The 27,207-nt window shown below is 48.4% G+C and overlaps 1 long non-coding RNA gene and 7 other non-coding genes across 8 annotated transcripts in view; all 8 read right to left on the bottom strand.

Annotated features, from left to right (window-relative positions):
- Nucleotides 1-26,488, bottom strand: part of LOC135821923 (uncharacterized) — a 104,588-nt gene extending 78,100 nt beyond the window's left edge. Inside the window, exons 1-3 of the long non-coding RNA XR_010554419.1 lie at nucleotides 25,893-26,488; nucleotides 7,280-7,464; nucleotides 3,531-3,706 (exon numbers count right to left, since the gene is read on the bottom strand). This is a non-coding gene — a long non-coding RNA (uncharacterized LOC135821923). The remainder of the gene's footprint in view (nucleotides 1-3,530; nucleotides 3,707-7,279; nucleotides 7,465-25,892) is intronic.
- LOC135821965 (small nucleolar RNA U3) lies at nucleotides 1,537-1,760 on the bottom strand. The gene has a single exon (XR_010554453.1). It is a non-coding gene; the product is annotated as a small nucleolar RNA U3 (small nucleolar RNA).
- On the bottom strand, nucleotides 2,439-2,512 carry Trnan-guu (transfer RNA asparagine (anticodon GUU)). Its single transcript has one exon. It is a non-coding gene; the product is annotated as a tRNA-Asn (tRNA).
- Nucleotides 4,994-5,217, bottom strand: LOC135821959 (small nucleolar RNA U3). The gene has a single exon (XR_010554448.1). It is a non-coding gene; the product is annotated as a small nucleolar RNA U3 (small nucleolar RNA).
- On the bottom strand, nucleotides 5,649-5,995 carry Trnan-guu (transfer RNA asparagine (anticodon GUU)). Its single transcript has 2 exons — nucleotides 5,958-5,995; nucleotides 5,649-5,684 (listed from the first exon to the last, which is right to left on the bottom strand). It is a non-coding gene; the product is annotated as a tRNA-Asn (tRNA).
- On the bottom strand, nucleotides 7,571-7,643 carry Trnak-cuu (transfer RNA lysine (anticodon CUU)). Its single transcript has one exon. It is a non-coding gene; the product is annotated as a tRNA-Lys (tRNA).
- On the bottom strand, nucleotides 19,494-19,717 carry LOC135821950 (small nucleolar RNA U3). The gene has a single exon (XR_010554440.1). It is a non-coding gene; the product is annotated as a small nucleolar RNA U3 (small nucleolar RNA).
- Trnan-guu (transfer RNA asparagine (anticodon GUU)) lies at nucleotides 24,433-24,506 on the bottom strand. Its single transcript has one exon. It is a non-coding gene; the product is annotated as a tRNA-Asn (tRNA).
- Nucleotides 26,489-27,207: the final 719 nt, after the last annotated feature.

Below are 27,207 nucleotides of genomic sequence, written 5' to 3'. Positions count from 1 at the left end.
TACAGTCAGAAAGTGCAATAACTAGGCACAAAACTGACAGAGTACTGAGACATTCGACGTCCTGACACCTAACTTTAACACATCTCCGTAGCGCTAACCGACAGCCTTCCAACTTGGAAGGTTCAAGGTTATGGAAAAGACCAAAGAGGGGAAGGCAAGCGCAACGAAAACGAGCAAAAGCCACAGTCCCAACGGAACAAAGAATGTCGATTGTTACTGGACGATGACGAGACCAGTACGATATTTGACAAAGCGGTCTAACTACAATTCGAAGCAGCAAAGCAGCACACCACCCAACTTGGGTGGGTCATAAATATCAAAGATAAGTAAAGAAAGGGAAGCTTTGCGAAAACGAATTGTACAAGCCGAAAGCCAAACTCCTACAGTACTCCTTTCTGACTGTATATAGTATCATGTTACAGTGATGGAGAGTTACTCTAAACTCGTATCCATATGTCCTTTTCTATTTTACATTTATTTATGGCTCAACATCCGAGTTTCAAATTATTATTATTATTATTATTATTATTATTATTATTATTTTTTTTTTTTTTTTTTTTATGGTGCAAGCCTCTTTTACGGGCAAAAATTAACACAATGTATTAAAATGCAATACAACATACACTGGAGAAGAAATCAGGAAAATAAAATATGAGCTCAAAAATGGAACGAAAAATAGCAAATAGAATCAAAACTCACGATGGAATCAAACTCACGATGGAATCAAACTCATGATGGAAACTACAACCCAATGAGTTGAATTATTATTATTATTATTATTATTATTATTATTATTATTATTATTATTATTATTATTATTATTATTATTAACTTAGAAGTGTCAAGTTCGGCAAGAAGCGTGTGCTCCTCGTTGGAGCAACCAACTTCATTATTATTATTATTATTATTATTAAGAAAGGGTTTGCTCCCCACACCGGAGCACGCGCTATTCCGCCGACTTTACTTGACACTTGACTGACTCACGACTGCTATCCAGAGCACACGAGAAGTCCATCGAACCTTCGACTCGGCAAACCTGCAAGAAAGCACCACTCCCTGCTCAATACACAGTGTTTCGGGGAATTCACCCCTCATCAGTTGAGCTTGAGTAGGCTGAGGAAGATTGTGCCTGAAGAGCACCACTTATATAGTGCTCTCCAGGCACAAACATCACCAGGGATACAAACTTACAGAGACGCTCCGCTTCCAGCGCGACAAACACCTCGTGAACACCAGATAGCAGCGTGAGTCAGTGTCGCTCCTGGACGGTGAGACAGACGTCGAGGACCCTCGGTCATTCGCAACGCTGTCACCTCCAAACCAACTAGTCGCAAGCCCGCGCTGGGCACAACAGTACGAAGTAGTGGTTGCGACTTCGGCGATGACTTGTAAGAAAGGGTTTGCTCCCCACACCGGAGCTCGCGCTATTCCGCCGACTTTACTTGACACTTGACGTGTGGGGAGCAAACCCTTTCTTACAAGTCATCGCCGAAGTCGCAACCACTACTTCGTATTATTATTATTATAAAGAATGGAGCCACTCATAAAGCAGCCTCCCCCTCCACACTGACCAGAAGGACAGTGCAGAACGGTCATCAATCACCAGCACTCTTGCATCCAAACATGGATGCTGTCGTGCTGGTGCGCTTCCCGCTCAGGGGAGGATGCTACATGTCATCCTCGTGGCTTATGCGGTTGTCTTTGTAGGAGAACAAAGACGGGATACGTACTATAGAAATGATCCTAGTGAGTACGATCTTGATTTTCAACCAGCACTCAGCTTCACTATGAACATATTCTGACTCTAGTGTTCATCATCACCCATTCTACATCAGCCATTCATGAGCTACTAACACTACCAGACCGTGCCGTGCCAACAACAACACCACAACAGTACGGCAGAAAAGTTCCGCGGCATAATCCATCGCCTCTAATACGTCTCACTGTTGTCATGGTTATGCCCTTTGGGTTCTCCTTTCCCATTCCTCGGCAGTCGGTAGGAATTCCCAAACAGACACACACCAAGGCAAGGGTGTTAGAACTGGTGCGGCAGATGCAGCATTTACCGCAGCAATAAATGTACTTATCTTGTGCCTCTCGAAGCAATAAATTTGGCCCCAATTTTAAATTTCCACCCACTTTTGTCTGTCTTTCGTGCACACAAAGACTGTAACGGAATCACAGCCATTCCGTTCCCCGGGACGCAGGACACAAAGGACAAGACTGGTTTGTATTACATTATTTATATTGACAAGACGGAAACGGAGACAACACTCAAAGGGACGATCAAGAAGACTGACAAAAGGACTCTCGACTACAAAATCGCGCATGCTCATATCACACATGCACGCGACTAGACGAGACAGTTTGGGGAATGCCATCACACAGGAAAACAACACATCATTTTACAACAAGACTATAATGCAAAAAAAGATGGTCGTCCCCGGGTGGGCTTGAACCACCAACCTTTCGGTTAACAGCCGAACGCGCTAACCGATTGCGCCACGGAGACAAGTTGCTTTAGCAAGTGGAGATGATAGTCTCTGTTGCAAAAGAAGGAACCACACACGGGATCCGAACCCAGCACCTCCTGTATCTTACCAGGGAGTCGGGGACAGTGCAATACCAAGCAGGCTACTGGGGATCTCAACCACACCCATGGCCAGTTCTTGCTACCGTATTTCTCCGATTATAAGTCATACTCGATTATACCGTAAAGTACCGCCAGAGCGCCCCGTCTCGCGAGAGCGCCCCACCTTGATTTTACAGCCAAGGGAAGAAAATCGTATGGCAGAATGCTACTAAGTTTGTACGATGTGAGAACCTTAGTGTACTACGGTCACACTTGGCATGTTTTCATGTGGAGCTCGCATCCGCTCGAAGGTAAACTGGATACGGATTGACTGCAATGTGTGTACTTCAAGGTTCGTGTCGTATGACCTACAGACAGGAAACCACCTCCACAAGACGACCACGAGAGGAGGAGATGGTGGGGCGCTCTGGCGGTACTTTACGGTAGTTCACAACCCCATTTCAGGTCTGACCCATAATTGTTTCAATATACATGCATTGACATCACAAGGAAGTCAGGTTCGATTGCAAGTCGCACCCCCTTCTTTGCTCTTGGAGTTTAGTGTAAAATGGGGCGACTTACATTCGGGGAAATACGGTTCATGCATATGCCCGATGGATCCGGTCCGGTTGGTCAGGCCATGGCGAGACTAACTTTTGGCCGCCAAAATGCGTTTGCTGCTGAAGAAGTCATGACTGTATATTCCCTCAATATCATACACAAAGCATGTTAGGCTAGGTAGGGTACTGCAAGTCAACAAATATTCGGCGCGTATTTATTTTCAGCTATTTTCGGCCTGGTTGTCTTTGGCCGAAAATTTGATGCGGCCGAAATTTTGTTTAAGCCCTGGCAGGCCAAAATTTGAATGGGCCGAAAATTTGCAGGCTTACAGTATAGGCGGACACATCAAAAACTGCTTTCACCGGTCCTGTGAATCTAAGCCCGCCAGCTTGCTTACCATATATAAATATGCTGCGGGGGCCGTTGTGAAGTGTTTCTTGACACGCTGCATTCCTCTCAGGTAGCATCAACCGATTAGCCGAGAAGCTAGGAGCTGACTGGACCACGTGCATCGTGCCCGTCCACGACAGTCACTCCAGAAAATTAATGTCACAGACATGCTCTGCGAGAGAACTATGCCGGAAACAGCCAACAAAAGGAAGAAAACAGAACAACGCGAGTCAATCGGAGAGCTAAGCCGGTTACCGTGGTCACAGACAGAACTCTTCAATGAAAAAAAGTAAGCGCCCAACGTGGGGCTCGAACCCACGACCCTGAGATTAAGAGTCTCATGCTCTATCGACTGAGCTAGCCGGGCTGCATATTATTTCTTAGCCCGTGGTCTTCAGGGAAAACCGGAAAGGTACGTAGTAGGGAGGTTTCGCTCTACGTAATTACATATGAAAATCCGTATGTCGTACGCGCCGGGGAGCGAGGGCAACTTTCATACGTAAATCTCTCTACGGATTTCCGTAGGAAAGCTCTTTCCTACGTTGGGTCCTCCGTAGGACTTTTGAAATATTTTTTCGCATTTTCGGCATTTGTCCATGGTAACGTTCAAGCCGCGCGAAACACAAGGTACACACACCGTACACCACGTGCAAAATAAAATAGAAAACGCGGTTTCGGTTCATGGTGCATGCGGTGGGCGCATGCAGCCAACGCGTCTCCAAAGCAACTTTAGAGGTCGGGGAACCCGAATTTAATGTGTGCCTCTAATTCACACAAATTTACAGAAAACCACTCGATTTTTAATGGTAGGATTCTTCCATATCCCACACAATCAACTGAGTAAGTATGATGCCAAAGTAACTGCCTATTAACCACAGAAAAGCATTGTGCATGACCGAGAAACCAAACAACCAGTCAACTGCATACCTGTAAAACTCTCTGCCCTGGGGTGAAGAGCGAGGCCTCAATAAAAAGGGAGGGCGGAATTTCTCTAATTCTGGCGCCAGAATTGCACAGTCGGTGTGTTACCAGTCTGGTCATGACTCAAGCGTGTGAAGAGCCTCCCTTGTTTGTGACGTGACATGAATAAAATTGATGAATTGCAAAAAGAGATGACGTACACCCTCGCGCGCACGTGGACCCAGCATCGCGCACACGCCGGCCAGGGAGGCTCTTCGCACGCTTGAGTCATGACCAGACTGGTAACACACCGACTGTGCAATTCTGGCGCATCCATGTTTGGATACAAGAGTGCTGGTGATTGATGACCGTTCTGCACTGTCCTTCTGTCCTTCTGGTTGTGAATTCCAGTCGTTCGTTTACAAGGCCGGAATCCGCTCATTCTGGTCATTCCAGAATTTTAAAAAACAGTTCCAGAATTGCGTAAACGTGTAATCGATAGCGCCCAATATAAGCCAGCATGGACTGGAAAACATGAGTACTTTTTTCCTTTCATTGAAATATAAAGGAGCCACTCATAAAGCAGCCTCCCCCTCCACACTGACCAGAAGGACAGTGCAGAACGGTCATCAATCACCAGCGCTCTTGCATCCAAACATGGATGCTGTCGTGCTGGTGCGCTTCCCGCTCAAGGGAGGATGCTACATGTCATCCTCATGGCTTATGCGGTTGTCTTTGTAGGAGAACAAAGACGGGATACGTACTATAGAAATGATCCTAGTGAGTACGATCTTGATTTCCAACCAGCAGTCAGCTTCCCTATGAACACATTCTGACTCTAGTGGTCATCATCACCGCTTCTACATCAGCCATTCATGAACTACTAACACTACAACACCATGCCAATAACACCACAACAGTACGGCAGAGAAGTTCCGCGGCATAATCCATCGTCTCCTGATGTAACGTCGCAATGTTGTCATGGTTATGCCCTTTGGGTTCTCTTTTCACAATCCTCGACAGTTGGTAGGAAATTCCAAACAAACACACACCATGGCAGGGGTGTCGAGACCGGTGCGGTAGGTGTCACATTTGCCGCACCAATTTTTGATTTTGAAGAAATAAAATATGGGGGGGGTATTTGACCCCAATTTTCCAAAAACATTCCTCCAACTTTTTTCTCTTTGCTGCGCACAAAGAATATTCCCAAAAAAAAGGAGATGGTCGTCCCCGGGTGGGCTTGAACCACCAACCTTTCGGCAAGAGTACATGAAAACCAGAGTGTGCAGCTCGGATGGGTTGCTGTCACGGCGAAATTCCGTGATTACATCATTTTAGTGATGTAGTGCGTACAAGCAGGATTCAAGCAGGTCTCTTTCTGCACAACTGCAGCTCAGTTGTACGCACTACGCCACTTCCCGCCTCAGATCTGGGCCAAATATGATGTAATCACGGAATTTCGCCGTGACAGACACCCATAGCAGAAAAGGCCCCAAGCTGCACACTCTGGTTTTCATGTACTCTTGCTTTCGGTTAACAGCCGAACGCGCTAACCGATTGCGCCACGGAGACAAGCTGCTTTGGCAAGTGGAGATGATAGTCTATGTTGCAAAAGAAGGAAGCACGCATGGGATTCAAACCCAGCACCTCCTGTATCTTACCAGGGAGTCAGGGATAGTGCAATACCAAGTAGGCCACCGAGGATCTCGCCCACACCCATGGCCAGTTCTTGGTACACGGTATTTCTCCGATTATACGTCACACTCTATTAAAAGTCGTACCCCCATTTTCAGGTCTGGGGACTGAGCCAAACATTTTCAATATATTCACATGACTAGGAAGCGAGGATCGATTGTAAGTCGCACCCCCTCTTTACTCTTGAAATTTAGTGTAAAACGGTGTGCGACTTACATTCGGGGATATACGGTACATTCACATGCCCGGTGGACTCGGTCCGGTTGGTCAGGCCATGGACGGACTGACTTTTGGCCACCAATGTCAGGCAGTGGCGTCGGAAGGTAATTTAGTGTGGCACGGTCAGCCAGCTGAAGTACAATTTACTCGTGGGGGAGCGATGGCTGAGCCAAAAATTTTGGAAAATCAAGAGCCTAAATTAGTGCATTTTCTTGATTCACGGAGTACCTGGGGCAAATATTGGTACGGTCAATACCGTAGTGGCCGTACCGTGTGTGACGCCCCTGAATGAGTGTTTCCCGTATGTCACATGACTGTCGCCTTGGAGTCGACCAATGACAGATCAAATTACGCGGGCTGGAAAGCGCGATCCTGCCTGCTGAATGTTGATGGAACTAGTTTCACTGGCCGTCGTCACTTCACGACGGGCAGTGGACAGAATCCACTGCCCTTCGTCACTTGACGGTGGGCAGTGGACAGAATCCACTCATGAGTCTACCATTTCAATGACAAGCTTCTGTGGTCTGAAAGTACATGCAAAAGTCATGTACTGTAGTCTGTGTACGGTTGTCGAAGTCACTCTCACTCAGCTCACACAGAGTCACAGCCTCATACAGGACTCGAGTCACAGAATGGTTCATGTAAACTCAAACAACAAAGATTGTGAGTGATCTCCTTGGCTTGGGTGCATACGGGAAACACGTTCCAGTCACTCATTCTCGGTCAGTACCGCTGCTCATCCAGCCCTTGCCGCTATCGCGGCACGGGCTGGATTCCGCGGTACTGCCCTCATACCCGTGCAGGAACCTGTACTTACTGCTGAAGAGGTCATGTGTATCCCCTCCACATCATACATAGCATGTAAGCCTAGGTAGGGCATGGCCGGACAAATCAAAACTGCTTTCGCCGGTCCTGTGAATCTAGACACGCCAGTTTGCTTACCTTATAAGTTATAATATGCTGCGGGGGCTGTTGTGAAGCATTTCTTGACACGCCGCCTGCCTCTTGGGTGGCATCAACCGATTAGCCGAGAAGCTAGGAGCTGACTGCACCACGCGCATCGTGCCCATCCGCGACTGTCACTCCAGAAAATTAATGGCAAGGACGTGCTCTGCGAGAGAACTATGCTGGAAACAGTCAACAAAGGGAAGAAAACAGAACAATGCGAGTCAATCAGAGAACTAAGCCGGTTACCGTGGTCACGAGATCGAACTCTCAATGAAAAAAAGTAAGCGCCCAACGTGGGGCTCGAACCCACGACCCTGAGATTAAGAGTCTCATGCTCTACCGACTGAGCTAGCCGGGCTGCATATTTCTTAGCCCGTGGTTTTCAGGGAAAACCGGAAAGGTACGTAGTGAATGGTACACACAAGTGTCCCGCCTATAGTTATACTGAAGATATTAATAGAGAGGTTCCGCTCTACGGAATTACATTAAGCGGGATTCACAGAAGTATTTTTGTGATGCGACGGCCGTGAAACTGGGAAATCCCCAAATCGTAGCCACCTTGCAGCCCACGCAACTGCCGCAACTGCGATGCGACAAGCGATGTGGCGTACAATTTTGACCTTTTCTGCAGCAAAGTCGTACAAAGGTTCAAGAGTTGCCTGTAAATGTGTACAGGTTGTGCCAAACTACGCGAATACCATGGTGACGTACCCACCTGCATTGAACTTCGCGCCAAATCAGCAAGGCGTCGTCGCATCGCTGACTTCTTCTAAGAATGGAATTTCGCGAGTTTGCATCTCACGCCTCCGTCGCAGATCGCGTCGCAACGTCCATCGCATCGCAAAAAAGCTTCTGTGAATCCCGCTTTACGCACACTGCATGCAGATCTGTGTTCTGCAATACAGAGTTTTCAAATAATGTAGCTGACCTTGTCAACTCTACACGCGGCAGTGTACGGCTGGATAAAGAGTCTTACATTTATACCCCAATTCTCTTATGGAGTACCTACGTTATCAGAGCCCTATCTACGTACTCTACGTAGCCAACTTTCCGTAAGCGGAGTGCAAACTCGCAAATTCACGGGTTTTCCCGCCCACTTACGTAGAATGGCTCAACTAATTATAGTGCGGAAGCCGTACGCTGCACAGCTGGCCCGTAGAAAGGGATCGAAATCGGGAACTCCCGGTTGTGGACTCTTACACCATGATGGTTCAATCGAAGAAAAGAAGAAAAAAGTTTGCCGTGCCAGACACATAAGGAGATCTGTACAATCCGGATTCAATTCGGGAGGGGTGGTGGGGGGGGGGGGGGGGCATAAAAGTTGTTGTGGTCCCTGGAACAAACATCGTTCATTGGTACGTGCGCGGGGGGGGGGGGGGGGGGTAAGCCAAAATCGCAAGCCGACCGACGCTGTACAGGTGCGTGTGAATATATGCACTTTCCGTCATCCAACATAGCAAGCTGCGCTCATTTCGGTGGGGGGGGGGCAGAGTATGGAATGAATATGGTAAAACAAATGTTGCGCCGACTACGTCGGGCTTTGTAACATGGGAAATTGTGGGCACAAGTTATGCGATCGAGTCCACCAACTAAACCAGATTTTGAACAGTCAGACGTGCACAATCTAGCACAAAACTGACAGGGAGTACTGAGACATTCCACGGCATGAAAGTCAGCTTGAGCACTGCTCGATAGCGCTAACCAACGGCCTTCTAACTTGGAAGGTTCATGGATATTAGTGCTAATTCCAAAGAGGGGAAGGACAACGCCATCGAGCCGAGCGCAAGCTGCACTCCAAGGCTTCGGGGAATGCTGGCCTGGGATGATGACGGGACGGCAAGACCAGACAAAAACGGTCAAACCACAATTCGACAACGCAAAGCAACATCCACCCAACAACGGGCTTTGGTCAGTCTTATGTAAGGCTCAAACGGTTAGTCCGATTAACCGCTTGCAGACCGGTTACAAAGAATTAACGGTTAACCGATAAAGATAACGGTTACGCAGTAACTTTTTCAGTCAATTTTTTCAAGTATCAGGTCGTTGCAAAGTATGCCCTTTCGCAGGCTGTCGCACGCGTACGCAATTTCTGGGCTGTCAACTCGGTCATATCTGGTCTCTTGGTGTGAGAGTATGTATGAATGAGCATGCAAGAGAATGTACATGTGTGCGTTGTACTGAATAGGGTACATTTTTTGAATGAGTATGGTCAAATATACGGTTAAAAAAGAGTCCGCAGGATTGCCGTGGCTTATAGGTTTTAACCGTTAAACCGACCGTTAGCTTCGCAGTTAACCGTTGGGGGTAAAACCGTGACCGTTTGAGCCCTAGTCTTATGATTTAGAACATCATAAGCCAGCATTAGAGAGGTTCTGCACTACGTAAAGTTGAGCAACTTTACGTTAGTGGGCGGGATAAACCCGTGAATTCGCGAGTTTGCACTCCACTTGCGGAAAGTTGTCTACAGAGAGTGTAGACAGGGTTCTGATAACGTAGGTGCACAGATTCGCATGCAGTTTACGTAAGACTTTCCGTAGATCGACTACGTTTTTTACCAAGAGTACATAAACCAGAGTGTGCAACTCGGGATGGTTCCTGTGGGAGCGTAATTCGTGCAGTACGTCATTTCTGACGGCATGGTAAGCCACAGGTACGGTGAAAAGTTGCGTAACCAGTCGCGGTGGTGCAGGTCACTGAGTTTGTCCTGATTTCGGTTTTTTGATACGGACAGCCTGGTGACTTTACTTGTCGGTGGATGTACGCAGTGTACATAGTGACACAAAACACCGAAATCCTGAAACTGGACGTCTAAAATCAAGCAAACGTGGCTGATTTCCGGGCTATGAAACATGAAAATTTGAGCTGTACGCAAGTCGCAGCTTGGCTGACCTCATCAGGGTGACGTAGTGCACGAACTGCGCTGTTTCCGATCTGATATGCACAGTTGCACACTCTGGTTTATGTACTCTTGTTTTCACTAACGCAATTACGTTATGCGGAACCTCTTTAACCCTTTACCGTTTGTACGTACAAATTTCGACCGCTCGCGGTCGATGACTTCTATGCGCACAGCGCTGGACTGGTTCACCGCAGAGAGCTGGGATTTTCCCTACTGGTAGCCAAGATGTACACGCAGAGGGTGCCAACAATTTTTTGTGTGATGCAATATAAAAAATCGCGGAAATCGCGACTTGAAAAAAGCGCTTTGGGAAAAGTGCGTACCTGCGACTTTTGGTATTGCCTGCAGATGTTTTCGACTTTTGCTTGAGCTGGCCTCACGACTGTTTGCCCTGCTATGCAAGCCATGGACGCGGAGCAAGCTCTTTCGCTTCTGGAGACCCTTCCTGACGACCCTGTCGCTGCCTCATCCAGCGAAGATGAGTTTGTGGAGCCAGACAATCCTGTTGAAAATATTTATTCTGAAGACGACAGCAACGATGACATGGCGAGTGAAAGCAGCGCCAGTGAGAGTGACATGGATGTCACAGATGACAGTGTCGCTGAGATGAGTGCTACTAATGGTGGAAGGGGACGTGGCAGAGAGAGAGGATACGGCCGTGGGATAGGCTGTCGTCACGGTAGAGGTCGTGGTGCACAGGTACTAGGGAGGTTTAGTTCCCACGTAACGGAAACGCGTACGTGGGTGATACACGTAAAGTGGATGAAGGGCACCCACGTTGCAATGTTGTGTTTAGTCACACGGAACAAACAAAAAGCATGAAGCGAAAGGCCCAAACCTGGTCAAAGACGAAGCTACCCGGGCCTAAGAAGCTCATCGAATATTTTGATTTCGTGCTTCGGAAACTTCTTCAGCTGAGCACTCTCACAGCTCGCACAATGTGCTCCATTCTGATTTTCACCCACGTTTTGGCGGAACGTGGGTGAGCCTCCATACAGGGTATGTCGTGAATCAGAAAACGTCTGTACGTGGGTCACTGAGTATCACGTGGTACACACACGTAAAGTACCCACGGATTACGTGGGACTAAACCTCCCTACTATGTACAGCCAGCGGTGCAACCTGCAGTAGTCGATATTTGCAATACTTGGGACAATGCTGACACCGCTGTGACTGGTAACACTTCTGCATTCCACCCACAGAACGAACCTGGTATCCAGTTACCTGAGGGAGCTGTAGACATCTATTCAGTCACTCACAAGACAGCCATTGTGCTAAACAGATCTTCTTTAGTTCTCTATCAGAAGTGCGCCATGTCATCTCTCTCGTGCTATACATAAAGCGGTACAAGCACGGCATGCCTGCACGTGCGTACATAGTACTACATACAACTGCATGTACGATATCTACATTACCCCCCTTCCCTCAAAAAGAAAAAAAAAAAGAAGAAAGAGAAAAAAGGAAAACTAAAACAAACAAAAAAACACTTGCATCCGTATCCTGCAGCTTGCAGAGGAATGTACGTACATGTGTTGGAGTAAAAGAGAGACGGGAAGTGTTGCAACTATTAGAAATAATCTGACTCAAAACTTGAGGCAAAAACACCATGAGTTTGAGTTACAATGCAAACTCGACCAATAAGGGGAAAAAATAAAGAAAAATCTAAATATTCACAAGGTAGTTAGAAGATTCTAAACAACGCCAATCTGGTTAGAAGATTCTAAACAACGCCAATCTGGTAGCGATTGAAGCCACTCATTTGGTAATGCATGACTCGACGACTCAGATGTCAGCTTCACGTGCTTTCTCTGTAAGCTTGATCTGACGGCCAGCTCTGGTCTGTACGCCCTCACGGAATACACTTGGACGAGAAGTTGGCGGTGACAGTGACATACAGGCCGGTGTTGCAGGTGATGCTGTCGTCTCCGGTGAAGCTGCAGGAGACAACGGCAATGTGAGCGCAGTTACCGGAGCTTCGGGCCTGGATGTTGCGCTGCTCGCTGACGGAAGGCTTGTTGGGTCGGACACTGGCAGTGCTGGAGCACACACTGGCTCTGGCACATGCTCCCTCTCTGACTGTGCCGGAGGTTCACTCATGGGTGCTTTCTCCGCTGCTGCTGCTGCTGGTGCTACAAACTCGGTAACATGCTGACGGTTCCGGAGCAGTATGCGTGACCCATCAGTGACCCCAACCTGACGACCATACTGCTCTACTACCTTCCATTCTTTTCGAGGGTCGCTGTACCCATCATGGAGCACTACCCGCGTACCTGATGGCAAATGGGGTAACTTGCGGACACCTCGGCGCGAGTCATGACCTTCAACCATTGCTGCTTTCGCCTTGATCTGCTCAGATGGGTTGACGATCTGTGGGGTGATGGATGCTGGAACCCGTGTCCGAATGACTCTGCTGAACAACGCTTCGCTCGGCGATGTACCTAGCATCCGGTGCCGCGAATTGCGAATGTCGAACAAGACTTGAGTGATGCGGCGGTGTAGCGGTAGATGAGGTCTCAGGCTGGCAACTCGTTCTTTCACCAGACGATGTAGTCGCTCCACCATACCGTTAGAGCGGGCATACCGGGGGCTAGACTTGCAATGCTCAACACCCAACTGAGCGAGAAACTTGGACATCTCAGTGGATGCAAACTGTGGGCCCCAATCCGAGACGAGTGTTGAAGGCAGACCAAACCGTGCGAACAACTCCATCAGCTTGTCGATCACACCCGTTGTCGTAGTATTGGACAGTGGTAGAAGCTCTGGCCAGCGGGAACCATAATCAATAGCAGACAGGAACGTGGCTCCCTCAATGGTAACAAGGTCAATGGCCAGTTTCTGCCAGACACCTTCTATCTCTGTAGGGAGGAGCTGTTGCGCTGGATTGGAGCGTTTACGCCAGCATTCAGAGCATTTCTCTGCAAACAGATTGGCATCCTTCATGAGACCTGGCCACCAAACCCGTTCGCGAAGGGTATCCCGGAATGCATCGATGCCTGGATGACCTTCATGTGCTAGTCGCAGCACCGCTGGGCGGAGCTCTTCTGGAATGACGTAGCGATTGTCTAGCATGACAATCCCTTCAATGACTGTCAGCTGATGGCGTAGCAGGAAGTAAGGCTCTTCCGTTTGGATGCACCCTGACCAAACTGATGTGCCCACTCTTTGTCGGACGCTGCTCAGTGTCGGATCAGAGTCCGTGGCCTGGCGAATATCCTTGGAACGAACCGGACAAGCCTCGAGAATGAGACTAACGAATTCCGCCATTGAGCGTGCCTCTGCAGGTGAAGCTGTGCGATCAGGTAGAGGAGCTCGAGAGAGGGTGTCAGCACAAACCATCTGCTGGCCAGGGACGAACACCAAGCTGTAGCGATAGGGCATCAATGCGACCAGCCATCTCTGAAGCCTCGGTGGCACTTCGTCGAACGGCTTCTGGACGATAGAAATAAGCGGCTTGTGATCCGTAAACACTTGCACTTCTCGGCCTAGTACATACTGCCGAAAGCGAGTCAGGCCGAATACCACTCCCAGCATCTCTCGTTCCAGCTGAGAATAGCGTGACTCAACATCTGATAGAGAGCGACTGGCACATGTCACTGGTACCCAACAGCCACTGGTATTCTTCTGCCACAGGACTGCTCCCAAACCGTCTGGCGATGCATCACAGCTGATAGCAGTAGGGACGTCTAATGCTGGTTGAAAGAATGCCAACGCTTGCAAAGCTGACGCTATACCAGCCTTTGCTGAGGTGAATGCCTGCAGGACTTCATCATCCACACTGAAGGGATCACGCTTTGCTAGCCTGCGCAGAGAAGCCGTGATCTGGGCCAAGTTCGGAATGAACTTTCCAAGGTACGTAGCCATCCCCAGGAACCGTCGCACATCAGAGATAGATTTCGGAGGGGCCAGCTCCTGGATGGCTTGTAACTTGTCATCATCTGGGGACAAGCCGGTCGCACTTAGCCAATGTCCCAGATACTTCACACGGTCCTGGTTCAGTCGGCACTTGGTCCAGTTGAGTTGGAGGTTAGCTGCTCGCAGTCGCTGCTTGACTGCTTCTAGCCGTGCATCGTGTTCTGCTTGATTGGAGCCAAACACTAGGATGTCGTCGATGTAGACGATGACTCCTGGCAGGCCTTCCAGAATGTCGGACACCACTCGCTGGAAAATCTCAGGCGCACATGCGATACCGAAAGGTAAACGCTTGAAACGGAACAGGCCACAGTGCGATGAGAAAGTCGTTAGAGGCCTTGCTTCTTCTGACAAGAGTAGCTGATGGAATCCAGATTCCGCATCCAGAACTGAGAAGACCCCTGCGCCATCAAGCTGAGCTGTGATCTCGTCAACGGTTGGAAGAACGTTGCGCTCACGTGTAACTCTCTTGTTCAGTTCTCTGTAGTCCACGCATAGTCGCAATGCTCCATTCGGTTTGCGGACTGGAACAAGTGGTGACACCCACGGCGTGGCTTCCTTGACGGGTTCAATGATATCCAACTTGGTCAGCCGTTTCAGCTCGGTCTCGATGTCAGCCCGGATACTGAAAGCTGGGCGTCGTGGTGGCTGGGCTAGAGGCTTTGAACCGTCTTCCAGAGAGATTTCGATGGGTGACACGTTCACCACGTTTGCTTGTGACAGGAGGTTCAGCTCCTTGATGACATCCTGTCCGAAGAGAACGGAGTGCTGACTGGCTGCTACCACGAAACAACTGCACTTCACGTTCTTGCCACCATGTGAAATGTGGACGTCAGCCATGCCCAAAGTCTCTACGACACCGCCATTGTACGCTTTCAGCAAGCGGTCACTCTTGCGCGTGGGCTTGATCACATCATCAGTGAGGATCGTCCGAGTTGCACCTGTGTCTAACAGTCCAGTGCACAGCTCACCATTGACTTTGAGTGTAGTCTGGAATGTCTTGTCGCCAGCGAGTGCATAGCTACTGACGGCGAAAGCGGAGTCGTACATGCGACTTGCATGCTCATACTCATCAGGCTCATCCTCTACTGGCCGGGCTCTTTCTTCGTGTCTTTCCACTTTGTTTGACATGCAGACCGCTGCAAAATGCCCTCGCTTGCCACACTTGTTGCAGGTGACGTTGGCCGCAGGACAGTTACGCATGCCTGGTTTGTGACTACGTCCGCAGTATTTGCACTTCTTTCCCTCTGATCCAGAACCAGCTGCAGAGACAGCTTGCACACGCTGGATGGGCACGGGGAACACAGGCGGTGCGTCACTAGCTCTGGTACTATCGTACAGTTTACTGTCAGTAATCGACGCTTCCAACGCCACTGACTTGGTGACGGCGTCGTTCAGGGTCAGCTTCGACTGTTTCAGCAGCTCCTTTCGAAGCTCAACAGAACGCAGGCCCACGATCAGCTGGTCGCGAATTTGGCAGTTGACAATGGTATCCACAGAAGTGGAGCTGAATTCGCAAACATCTGCCTTTTCTCTCAGCCGCCCAACGAACGAAGTCACCGACTCGCCCTCCATTTGGCGGAGTTGGCGGAATTTGTGACGTTCAGACGTGACATTTGTTGACGGTCGAAAGTGTGCCAACAATGCGTCCGTCAAGGCTTGGTACTCATCTCCAGGTGAGCCATCTTGTGTCTGCTCCACCGTGACAACCAGACCTTTCACAATGCGCCTCACTGCTAATCCAGCCAGATTCAAGAACAAGCGTTTCTTGTCAGCTGCTGCCGTCACTTCACTGATTGAAAGGAAATCATTTATGTCCTCGAGCCAGAGTTCAAAATCAGCACCGACGTTGCTCGCAGCATAGTCAGGAATAAATTCCTTGGGCGTCCTGCCCTTTGTCATTTTCGTTCACTGCGCCAATGTAGACATCTATTCAGTCACTCACAAGACAGCCATTGTGCTAAACAGATCTTCTTTAGTTCTCTATCAGAAGTGCGCCATGTCATCTCTCTCGTGCTATACATAAAGCGGTACAAGCACGGCATGCCTGCACGTGCGTACATAGTACTACATACAACTGCATGTACGATATCTACAGGAGCCACTCCAGGGCAAGGATCTGATTTATTCCATATTGCAACAGTTTGCCCGATCGGCAATAAATCCAAGTAATTATTAGTGCTAAATAGTGAAATCTGTGTTCGTTTTCTGGACTTGATGTAGTTGCATCGCATTCCTGAGGGTTTTTACTTTCAGAATCACCCCATGTTGTACATAATAAAAGTGAAAAATAAAAAAAGTTACGGCATGAACAATGACCATCGGTTTTTGCTGTACAAATACCTAAAACGGTAAAGGGTTAATGACTGGAAAACATTAGTATTTTTTCTTTTAAAAATTCGACGAGGAGACAATAATTTTAATATGGCAATAAGTAGGACGAGCTGAAGCGACATGTGGACTACTTTATTAACAATGTAAGCGATGGAGACGATGCAAGAAACAACCTAAAGGGTAAGGAAAAATACATGTAAGAAGAAAAAGGGCAATGGAAAAAAAAGATGATTCGAACAAGTTTTCGTACAACACTCTTCAGGAATCACCGTTGTACTAAAGAACAAAATGAGAACAAAGGAAATAATATAGCAATCAAGGTAGGGTGACACGATACAATGACAGCACTAGAATATCGAGGTGCGATTTCTCACAAAAGTGTGCAGAAAACAAGGGTATACAAGTAAGAACTAAGCGTGACAAGTGTGTATCAGCAACAAAAAACAAAAACAAAAAAAGTGAGAACGAATGATAATAATAACAATAATAAACAAGAAGGTGACAAAACACATTTAGGCACAAGTGGCAACAACGTTGCCACACTACACAACAGAACATTATTTGAACAATTTTAGGGTAATAACACTATCTTTCTGGACACACAAATTCGGCTTATGAATGCGCTGACAAACAGCTTCCAAAACTTGTAACTGCAAAAGATAACCATGACGAGCACGGCACAAAACAGAAAAACAGGAATCAGAATAAGTACGACAACAGTCAGTACTAGAAACCAAATGATTGTATACTGAAGACTTGTTATTACGAGACGGACGCACACAATCTCGACTCACGCGCACACCCTCACACTCCCTCTCACCCTCACTCAGCTCACCTTCTCCCTCACTGTCCGAATCAGAACCTGCTCCGTCATCCACCGCGGTTTGACTCTCCTCCTCACTTGCATCGTCCTGCGTCTCACCTTCACCACCCACGCCAACCCTGAATGCCGTTGCCTTCACGTCAGTCGTCGTCCTTTCCGATTGTTTCCTTTGTATTTTTACCGTGAATTCATAGGTCCGGTTGTAATAAAGTTGTCATTTCTAGACGTGCTTGTAGAGAAGACTGGCTGTGAAATGTTGACTTCTGTGTATCGTAAGCCTACGTTCACCGGTCAGTACATTGCCTTCGATTCATATTGTTCGTTTCAATACAAGGTCAACTTAGTTCGTAACCTCGTGGACCGTGCGAAACGTATTTGTTCGCCCAGTAAGCAGCAGGCCGAGCTCGATTTCCTTCGATCTGTTTTCTTGAAGAATGGCTACCCGGAATTCTTGTTGCGTAAGTTTCTGTCCATGGAGCAGAAACCGAAATCGGTGCTGATTGGTCCACCTCGCTGTCCCGTCTATCTATGTTTGCCATGGAAGGGGCAGGAATCGATCAAAGTGTGTCACGCAGTCAAGTCTATCGTCCGTCGTACTTATTACGCAGTACATTTTGTGCCAGTCTTCACAACAATGCGTGCGTTCACGGTGCGGAAGGACGTCCTACCAACCCTCCACCTCAGTCATGTTATCTACAACTTCGAATGCCGACATTGTGCTAGTCGGTATGTTGGTAGGACTGTTCAGCACCTGAACGCACGTATCAAACAACACACTCCACTTCACATCCTTCCACCCAGTGCGCAATCTGAGAGGCCCAAACGCGGGAGGCCTAGGAAAAACCCATCACCTAGACGGCAGGATAGTTCCCTGCCGCTGTCTGCCGCTCCCCCTCTGACATCTGTGTTGGACGGGCTGGAGCTTGGCAGCTCTTTGGAGGTGCGTGCGGAACCGCCACTGGTGCAGCCCTCGGGTGTGCCTAAGTCTGTGCCTCTGGGTGCTTTGCATGGGGCTGTGCCTCGAGTGGTGACAGCACCTCTGCCTCCCCCTGACCCTCCTCCTTCGAGGTCTGTGTTGGTGGGGAGCACCCGTGGTGGTCGATTTGTCCCACCGGAACCAGAGCTGGATTCAACAGAAAGACCAACAACCATGGCGGCAACAACAACACCAGCTTCACATCCAACAACAACACCAGGTTCACATCCAACAACAACAACAACAACTAATCCACAAAACAAAGCAGCAAATGACAGACCACGGAGATCTACAGCAGATTACAACCGGACCTATGAATTCACGGTAAAAATACAAAGGAAACAATCGGAAAGGACGACGACTGACGTGAAGGCAACGGCATTCAGGGTTGGCGTGGGTGGTGAAGGTGAGACGCAGGACGATGCAAGTGAGGAGGAGAGTCAAACCGCGGTGGATGACGGAGCAGGTTCTGATTCGGACAGTGAGGGAGAAGGTGAGCTGAGTGAGGGTGAGAGGGAGTGTGAGGGTGTGCGCGTGAGTCGAGATTGTGTGCGTCCGTCTCGTAATAACAAGTCTTCAGTATACAATCATTTGGTTTCTAGTACTGACTGTTGTCGTACTTATTCTGATTCCTGTTTTTCTGTTTTGTGCCGTGCTCGTCATGGTTATCTTTTGCAGTTACAAGTTTTGGAAGCTGTTTGTCAGCGCATTCATAAGCCGAATTTGTGTGTCCAGAAAGATAGTGTTATTACCCTAAAATTGTTCAAATAATGTTCTGTTGTGTAGTGTGGCAACGTTGTTGCCACTTGTGCCTAAATGTGTTTTGTCACCTTCTTGTTTATTATTGTTATTATTATCATTCGTTCTCACTTTTTTTGTTTTTGTTTTTTGTTGCTGATACACACTTGTCACGCTTAGTTCTTACTTGTATACCCTTGTTTTCTGCACACTTTTGTGAGAAATCGCACCTCGATATTCTAGTGCTGTCATTGTATCGTGTCACCCTACCTTGATTGCTATATTATTTCCTTTGTTCTCATTTTGTTCTTTAGTACAACGGTGATTCCTGAAGAGTGTTGTACGAAAACTTGTTCGAATCATCTTTTTTTTCCATTGCCCTTTTTCTTCTTACATGTATTTTTCCTTACCCTTTAGGTTGTTTCTTGCATCGTCTCCATCGCTTACATTGTTAATAAAGTAGTCCACATGTCGCTTCAGCTCGTCCTACTTATTGCCATATTTTTTCTTTTCATTGAAATATAAAGGAGCCACTCATAAAGCAGCCTCCCCCTCCACACTGACCAGAAGGATAGCGCAGAACGGTCATCAATCACCAGCACTCTTGCATCCAAACATGGATGCTGTCGTGCTGGTGCGCTTCCCGCTCAGGGGAGGATGCTACATGTCATCCTCGTGGCTTATGCGGTTGTCTTTGTAGGAGAACAAAGACGGGATACGTACTATAGAAATGATCCTAGTGAGTACGATCTTGATTTTCAACCAGCAGTCAGCTTTGCTATCAACACACTGACTCCAGCGTCTATCATTATAACTTCGCCACTTTCATGAGGGTGTCAAGCGGCATCATAGCATGAGGTAGATTGAGTTCAGTGTGGTCTCCTGCATTACCCCAGCCTTCCGTATTCATACAACGTACATAGCACAAATACCAGGATTGTCATGGCAACAACCCCTGTGCTAATACCATATGTTGCAAAAGGATCCTCGAGCGGGATTCGAACACAGCACCCCTGACTTTCCGCGGGACAGAGCCCTACCGATAAAGCGGGATTCACAGAAGCATTTTTTTGGGATGAGATTGCGATGTGACGTGATCTGCGACGGAGGCATGCGATGCGAATTCATGAAATACCATTCACAGAAGAAGTCGGCGATGCGACGACGCCTTGCTGATTTAGCGCGAAGTTCAATGCACGTGGGTACGTCACCATGGTATTCCCGTAGCTTGGTACAACTTCTACAAATTTAAAGGTTGAACCTTTGTACAACTTTGCTGCAGAAAAGGTCAAAATCGTACGCCACGTCGCTTGTCGCATCTCGAAAGCTGAGCCAAGCTCAACTTTCGCAATGGCCCAGTTGCGGCAGTTGTGTGGGCTGCGAGATAGCTACGACTTGGGGATTTCCCGGTTTCGCGGCCGTCGCATCGCGCATCGCATTGCAAAAATGCTTCTGTGAATCCCGCTTTAGGCTACCGGGGATCACACACACACACACACACACACACACACACACACACACACACACACACACACACACACACACACACACACACACACACACACACACACACACACACACACACACACACACACACACACACACACACACACACACACACACACACACACACACACACACACACACACACACACACACACACACACACACACACACACACACACACACACACACACACACACACACACACACACACACACACACACACACACACACACACACACACACACACACACACACACACACACACACACACACACACACACACACACACACACACACACACACACACACACACACACACACACACACACACACACACACACACACACACACACACACACACACACACACACACACACACACACACACACACACACACACACACACACACACACACACACACACACACACACACACACACACACACACACACACACACACACACACACACACACACACACACACACACACACACACACACACACACACACACACACACACACACACACACACACACACACACACACACACACACACACACACACACACACACACACACACACACACACACACACACACACACACACACACACACACACACACACACACACACACACACACACACACACACACACACACACACACACACACACACACACACACACACACACACACACACACACACACACACACACACACACACACACACACACACACACACACACACACACACACACACACACACACACACACACACACACACACACACACACACACACACACACACACACACACACACACACACACACACACACACACACACACACACACACACACACACACACACACACACACACACACACACACACACACACACACACACACACACACACACACACACACACACACACACACACACACACACACACACACACACACACACACACACACACACACACACACACACACACACACACACACACACACACACACACACACACACACACACACACACACACACACACACACACACACACACACACACACACACACACACACACACACACACACACACACACACACACACACACACACACACACACACACACACACACACACACACACACACACACACACACACACACACACACACACACACACACACACACACACACACACACACACACACACACACACACACACACACACACACACACACACACACACACACACACACACACACACACACACACACACACACACACACACACACACACACACACACACACACACACACACACACACACACACACACACACACACACACACACACACACACACACACACACACACACACACACACACACACACACACACACACACACACACACACACACACACACACACACACACACACACACACACACACACACACACACACACACACACACACACACACACACACACACACACACACACACACACACACACACACACACACACACACACACACACACACACACACACACACACACACACACACACACACACACACACACACACACACACACACACACACACACACACACACACACACACACACACACACACACACACACACACACACACACACACACACACACACACACACACACACACACACACACACACACACACACACACACACACACACACACACACACACACACACACACACACACACACACACACACACACACACACACACACACACACACACACACACACACACACACACACACACACACACACACACACACACACACACACACACACACACACACACACACACACACACACACACACACACACACACACACACACACACACACACACACACACACACACACACACACACACACACACACACACACACACACACACACACACACACACACACACACACACACACACACACACACACACACACACACACACACACACACACACACACACACACACACACACACACACACACACACACACCTGTGAGTCCTTCTTGCTACACTACTCCCCCGCCCCAACAGGCTGTGTCCTCACGGCGTACCTACTCGCGGGGGGGGGGGGGGGGTACGATGGGTTGTGGGTCTGAGCTATTGCCAGGCGCCAATGTTGCAAAAGAAGGATCCACGAGCGGGATTCAAACCCAGCACCCCTGTCTTTCCGGGACAGTGCCCTACCGATTAGGCTACCGGGGATCGCACACACTCATGGGTCCTTCTTCCTACACATACTTGCGAGGGTTGAATGGGACGTTGGTATTTGCACACAGGATAATACATCTTGGAAAGTAAGCGACTCTATAAGGGGCCGGTCACATCGAGGGAACAATCCTCAGATTATAAACCGGGCATATTTTTTCTGCTTTTCATCACGGCCACACTGCATACGCACAATGAAAAGAATTTCACTCATACAAGTGCGTTTGCCAATTTCGGGCCGCGGCATGGAAATGATCAAGGGAGGGGGGGGGGGGCATGATGGGCTTATACTCCAGTACGGCTTTGGGGTCGGTGAAATATCACTGATTGCACTGGTCCTTGCTTGTAACCCGCTTGTGCCATTCGCCTGTGGGATAGCGCTAGGGCGGCCAGATAGATCTCAATCCTCTGCACAAAGTTGTACCTGGGCGTTCTCCACGTGCAGTTAACAATTTCTTTTGAAACAAATCCCCAAACGAAAACGGTTTTCGGTTTGATAGAACTATTGGTAACCTTGGACCGCCCCTGAGCGTGCACCAATTTGATATTCGGGGCAGAGAGGTGGAAGCAAGAGTGCATAAACAAGAGTATGCAACTGTGGTTATGGGTCAGTGCGCGGTGCGCTGCCTTCATTACGTAACTTGCCTTCATCATGCTCTGAAAGCATGAAAGCTCTGAAAGCATCGCACACACTCATGGGTCCTTCTTGCTACACATACTTGCGAGGGTGCGAGGGTTGAATGGGATGTTGGTATTTGCACACAGGATAATACATCTTGGAAAGTAAGCGACTCTAAGGGGCCGGTCACATCGAGGGAACAATCCTCAGATTATAAACCAGGCATATTTTTCCGCTTTTCATCACGGCCACACTGCATACGCACAATGAAAAAAATCTCACTCACGCGAGCAATTTGTTTGTCACCATTCCCTTCTGGCAGTCTGTCAGCCCCGCTCCTGGGCCAGAGCTGCAACAGCACAGCTTCTAGAGTATCGCTCCACTTCAGAACGCAATAAAAAAAACAAGGAAACTCAAAGAAATCCAGTGGAAGTCGCGGATGATAATAATCTTCTGCGGAAAAGCGGCGCCTCGAGCTGATTTTCATCGAGTGGATTAAATCTCTCAAATCTCCCGCTCAGCGTCAACTATCCATGGTAACCACGGATTTTTTCAAATTTTCCCTCAGTGTGCCCGGCCCGTAATCGGAGTCACGGCACAGTTTAAAAACTTTTTTCAAATGCACATGGGAGAGAAAATATCATGACAAGTTTGAGTGATCGTCATGATCATCATGTGCAAGTCCCATATGGTCTGTTGTAGCAAGAGTACATAACCCCCCAGAGTGTGCAACGCCGATCCAGCTCTGCATAGGGTCTTGGTCGAGCGGAATCGGATCTTCTGATGTCATGCGTACACTCCACACCAGCGCAAGGCCGGTCTCGAGGCAGGGAACCATTGATTTTGATCCGAGAGTACCCGCGACTTCCCGGGTTCCCCTCAGATGTGTATGGTATTATGACGCAAAGATCCGATTCCGCTCGACCAAGACCCTATGCACAGCTGGATCAGGCGTTGCACACTCTGGGGGGTTATGTACTCTTGGTTGTAGTGGTAAGGATTTCTGGTTTTCACCCAGTTCAATTCCCGGTCTCACCTTTTTTTGGATGCTCCGACTTTTTCAAAGGATTCTAAAAAAAGAACATCGTCCCCGGGTGGGCTTGAACCACCAACCTTTCGGTTAACAGCCGAACGCGCTAACCGATTGCGCCACGGAGACAAGTTGAGTGAGCAAATTCAAGTACAAGTTGAAGGAGTCTCATGCCTTCCACCTCTCTGCCCCGAACATCAAATTGGTGCACGCTCAGGGGCGGTCCAAGGTTGCCAATAGTTGAATCAAAACGAAAATGGTTTTCGTTCGGGGATGTGTTTCAAAAGAAACTGTTAACTGCACGTGGAGAACGCCCAGGTACAACTTTGGGCAGAGGATTGAGATCAATTACTATCCGGCCGCCCAGGCGCGTACGCAAGGTCACCTCTAGGGGGGTTTCCAACCGAATCCCAAACAACGAGTAACAAAGTGTGTGTAAGTGTGTTAGTTTTAACCCTTCCTAAAGAGCCCTAGGAAATTTTCAAAATTATGCATTTTTTCGTGTTGTTTGGATCATAACTTCAGTTCAGTTCTACTCACTCAATCTTCATTATCTTGGGCTTCCTGGAAGTGGAAAGGTATCAGGGAGAGAATGAGGTCGACCATGATAGCCAGGACACAGTACAGTCATATACATATCCAGCGCTATAGCCAGTATAGCCTATAGGCTATAGCGGTAGAGTGCAGCGACGGTGCGAAAAATGCCCCAAACAGGCCCAAACACGTCCTGCTCCAGCGATTTCGTTTTTCTTGATCGCAGAGTTTCGACTTTTTCCTGTGTACTCTTGAAAATACCCCAAGGGAAGCCCCTGCAAATTTGAGCAAATCAGCGCGACGAAAATCTCAAATTCTCGATACTCAAATCGCACTGCGCGCTTTTGAAATTGCTGAGATCGCGGCTCAATTTACGAATGATTTATCTCACGATACATTGCTCGTAGCGCTTCACAAATTGTTTCAACCGACAGCTGAGAGTTTTCTGTTCGACCTGGATATTTGGATCGTTGGATTTGAGCGAGATTTGACTGAGTTACGATCTTTTGAAGTTTTGCATTCTTGCCAGATCGATCATGCGCCCTACCAATAAATGCCCAAAAACGTTGCTCGTTTGGAACATTTTGGGGGGGGGGGGGTTCCGGGCAACGGGAACCCCCCCCCCCCCCCCCTGCGTACGTGCCTGCCGCCCTAGCGCTATCCCACAGGCGAATGGCACAAGGTTACAAGCAAGGACCAGTGCAATCAGTGATATTTCACCGACCCCAAAGCCGTACTGGAGTATAAGCCCATCATGCCCCCCCCCCCTTGATCATTTCCACGCCGCAGTCCGAAATTGGCGAACTTCCTTGTATGCACCCCCCCCCCCCCACAATTCCTCTTTTTTCATGGAAAAATCTCGACACATGTGCACAGCACCCCAGTAAGTTTTCATTTACAATACTGATCGATTTGCAATACGGCTCCGAGCGAACAGTCAAGAGGTCATGCTGAGACCAAAACAATGCTTGCTATGCTTACCACAAAACGCTCAGTGCTTCCAGTCGAGCCCACAATGTTTAGTTTCCACTGCTACGCATCACGGTCGGCGGAGCACTGCACGGCATGCACGCGGTCCAGCAGTTTCCACAGCTCACTGTCGACCCAATCTACTAGTATCCCAATATTCCAGGAATGGCAGCTAGCCAAACACGACCGGCCGTGACTCTCAAACCGGCCTGATAAACCAAACGAGGAGGCAGACTACTTGCTAGTGGTCGGCAGAGTATGTTGTACCACGCTCAGCCAGAGCGCGCTATTCAGAAACTATTTTCAAAAATAGTAGATCTACGTAACGTTTGGCGAAACGTCGAAGCGCGGCCGACGGGTGTCCTGTGAAGTAAGTATTATCAAGAGTAGATAAACAGATCTACTCTTGGTATTATTGTTGGTTGGCCTAGCGTATAGCCAGAGCTAGAGCCCAGTGACCCGATGTCAATTAATTCTTTCAACGGAACAGAACTCCCCGGAGCAACAGCTACAGGGCTAGGGGCACAGCCGCAGGGCCTTGGCTTGCGGGATGCCCACACGGCACAACAGAACGGAGGAATTATGTCGACGCGACTGCTAGCTCGAGACAATAGTAATAATACAGTGGAATAACAAGTGAGACAATAGTACTCGAAAGAAAAGAAAAAAAAGCTCGCTGGAGCTCCGGACACGACTGTTCGCGTAAAAAAAACTATTTTTCTTTTTATAACTTATGTACTCTTGGTAGTACACGGATGTATTGTTGGACATGCATTGATGATAGCGCGAGCTCGGTAGATCTCGTACACTGTCCTGTACTGTTTTTTAACATGTTGTGTAGTGTAGAGGTATCACCAGGTCCAGACACAATTACAAGGCCCTACAGTCCGTTTCAAAAAGATTTGCAATCCTGGCGATCGCCCGCGGAGTTTGGCGTCTTACCGTATGAGCACTCGAGCACTGCCTGGAAAAACTCACTGTGAACTCGAAGAAATATTCCGCGCGAAAGCAGGAAAAATGACAACTCACTCACGTTGATACAGTCAGGTACGTCTGGTTTACAACAAACGAGTTCTTCCTCGTATCGATAATGGAGTCAGAGAGGACAAGTCGAAACGAAAGTGTTGTAAATGTTGACGAGCGGCATGGGTCCCAATTCGTTTTGTGACCAAAATAGTTTCTTTGAGCTGCGATGCAATTTACTCACCGTGTGACTTCGACGACATCGACACGGACTCATTCCCAAGGCCATGACTTGGCAAAGCTATCCGTGTGACTTCGACGACATTTTGAGAAAAGCAGACGCTTGTGAACGCTGATAGAAGAC

This window comes from Sycon ciliatum, chromosome 7 (assembly GCF_964019385.1).
Source record: "Sycon ciliatum chromosome 7, ocSycCili1.1, whole genome shotgun sequence".
NCBI lineage: Eukaryota > Metazoa > Porifera > Calcarea > Leucosolenida > Sycettidae > Sycon > Sycon ciliatum.
The sequence above is the reverse complement of the archived record's forward strand: the minus strand, read 5'-3'. Positions and strand labels throughout refer to the sequence as shown.